Source organism: Salvia splendens, chromosome 1 (genome assembly GCF_004379255.2).
Source record: "Salvia splendens isolate huo1 chromosome 1, SspV2, whole genome shotgun sequence".
NCBI classification, from domain to species: Eukaryota; Viridiplantae; Streptophyta; class Magnoliopsida; order Lamiales; family Lamiaceae; genus Salvia; species Salvia splendens.
Window position 1 is genome coordinate 7493857 of NC_056032.1, and position 2921 is coordinate 7496777.

General features: G+C 54.8%; 1 pseudogene; it reads left to right on the plus strand.

The window, feature by feature from the left end:
- Window positions 1–490: 490 nt before the first annotated feature.
- LOC121810865 lies at window positions 491–2341 on the plus strand (annotated as a pseudogene).
- The last annotated feature ends 580 nt before the right edge of the window (window positions 2342–2921 follow it).

Sequence of the window (2921 nt, forward strand, 5' to 3'; positions counted from 1 at the left end):
TCAACGGGAGGCGATGGGGGTCGCCGGGGGTTCCCAGGAGGTCCAGTCGGCATCCCCCTTGGCCAATCCACAGCGGATCTCAAATTCTTCGCGCGTCAACAAACGCGCGCTCAGATGGTCAAGACGATGGCCGAATGGCGGGTGGCGGGTGGCGGTGGACCCCGTGGAGAAGAGTTTGCTTCAAACATTGCTCCTGAGCATGCAGGAGGATTTGGAGGCGGCACGGAGGGAAGCCGCCGGGAGTAGAGGCGGCGATGGTGGCGACGGAGGCGGAGGCGATGGTGACGACAACGACAGAGGAGACGATGACGGAGACGACGACGGAGCAGAGGAGTGAATTATTGTATTTTTTTGTTAATTATTGTAATTTTTTAAATTATTGTACTTTTTAAAATTTTAATAGTATTATTAATGTTTCTCGTATATGTCTGGTAAATTAAATTTCGTAAATTGTGTGATTGTTAAATTATTTCTCACCACCTGGTTGACCCGGCGGTTGACGCTGCCGGGTATTGCGGATTACAGCCCCGCCGTGTAGCCTTCCGAGGCGCTCTCGGCGGTGGTTTCGCACGGGGAGAAGGGCTGGAGCGGGGACGTCGAGGAGCTCGCCACCGGCATCTACGTCTTCTCCACCAAGGACGGGTCGGGCCGGGTCAAGATCGTCGAGCGCGGCGGGTGGCCGAGTTGGGCCGACGAGTCGACTCTTTACTTCCACCGCAGATGCAGAGACGGCTGGTGGAGCGTTTTCTCGGCGTTGTTCGACATCGTTCGTGGAAAGATCAACGCTGCCTCGGTGGTGACTCGGCGAGTCACCCCGCCGGGTCTGCACGCGTTCACTCCGGCAGCTTCCGTCGCTAATAAGAGCTTCATAGCGGTAGCTACGAGGAGGCCCGGGTCGGAATATCGTCATATCGAGTTATACGACGTCGTTTTGGTACGAATTGACCCGACCTGTTTCGCCTAGTACCCATCATTTTAACCCGTTTATATCGCCCGATTTTGGCTGGGTCGGTTACCACAAGTGTCGGGGCGAAACCAACGACAGAGTCGGGAAGGGCAATGACTTAGTAATTGAGAACGTCCGGAGCGAGTTACCGGGCCTTTCATTACTCCGGGTCGACGGGTCATTCCCGTCGTACTCCCCGGATGGCGAACGGACGCCTACGTGCAATTCCCGGGCGTGTACATGATGAACCGAGACGGGTCGGGTATTCGGGAAGTATCGAAGCTATATGCCTTTGCAACTTCTTGGGATTGGAAGAGAAAGGGAGTAGTGTACACTAGCGCCGGACCCGATTTCTCTAGTGAGAGCACCAAGGTTGACATAGTCTCAATAAATGTGGATGATGAAGACCTAAGCCACAATTACAAAACCCTAACCAAGGGAGGAGCAAACAATGCATTCCCTTCCCCGTCGCCCGACGGGAAATGGGTCGTGTTCAGATCGGGCGAAGTGGGCACAAGAACTTATACATAATGGACGCATTGAACGGAGAAGATGGCGGCCTCTATAGGTGAATGGATCGTGTTCGCCTCAGATAGGGAGAATCCGGGCGGGGGCAGCTTCGAAATGCTCAAGATCCATCCAAATGGCACGGGGCTCCAGAAAGTGATCCAAAGTGGGACTGGCGGGCGAACCAACCACCCGTGGCTCAGCCCCGACGGGAAGCAGATCGTGTTCACCTCAGATTACGCGGGAGTCTCGGCCGAACCCATTTCAAACCCACACCATTACCAGCCATACGGTGAGATCTTCGTGATCAATGCGGATGGCTCAGGGCTTCAGAGATTGACGCATAACTCGTTCGAGGACGGCACCCCGACTTGGAGCCCCAAATACATCGGGCCACCTACAAATGCTGAGTGGCCTTAAAGTGGTTCCAAATGTCAATTTGAGGATTGCCATTGGCTTAACATTGCCCCAAACCAAGCATCTAAGGGTGTCCACTATGGGGTGCCCGCGGCTATAGCCGCGGGTTGGGACGGATGGCGGGCGGGCTATAGTGGAGAGGCGCGGGCGGACACCGAAATGGGGGCGGTAGGGGGCGGACTGGCTTCAGCCGACTCCGGGGCGAGGACGCGGTGAAATGGGGGCGGACGCGGCTATAGGCACGGCGCCTATAGTGGCGGCACCGACCGCCGCGGCTATAGCCGATTTTAAATTTTTTTTTTCATTTCAATTCACCTATAAATACACCTCACTCCATTCATTATTTTCACATCATTCCAACTCTACATCTATAAAAATTTCTCTCACTACAATTTGGGGTCGGAAATGAACAATTTGTGGAGAGACAGCTGGAATGCTCTGATTCAACAGGTGCAACACCAGGCCGCCTAGGAGGAAGCGGCCCGTTTGGCGGAGGAGGCGGAGAATGCGGAGGATGCGATCCCTCGTGCCATTTCTCATCAACGGACAATCCCACGAGACCACGTCGGTGCGCACCAGCATCTAATGGATGATTACTTTGTGGATAACCCCCGTTATCCACCCGAGATATTCCGCCGGAGATTCAGGATGTCGCGACGGCTGTTCAACTATATAGCGACGAATTTGGCGGAGCGTTACAGGTGCTTCACCCTTCGGCGTGATGCGGCTGGCCGGATCGGGCTGTCTACGCAACAGAAGTGCACCGCTGCAATCCGGCAGCTTGCCTACGCCGGACCGGCGGACATGTTCGATGAATACCTACAGATGGGTGAGACGACTGACCTCACGGTGCTTATGCAGTTATGTAAGGGGATCCGGAAAATTTTCGGTGGGGAGTTTCTATGGAAGCCCAACCCGGATGAGTGTCAGCGCCTACTGGATATGCACGGTTCGATGCACGGGTTCCCAGGAATGTTAGGAAGCATCGATTGCATGCATTGGGAGTGGAGGAACTGCCTCGTGGCATGGAAAGGCCAGTTCACTACTGGAT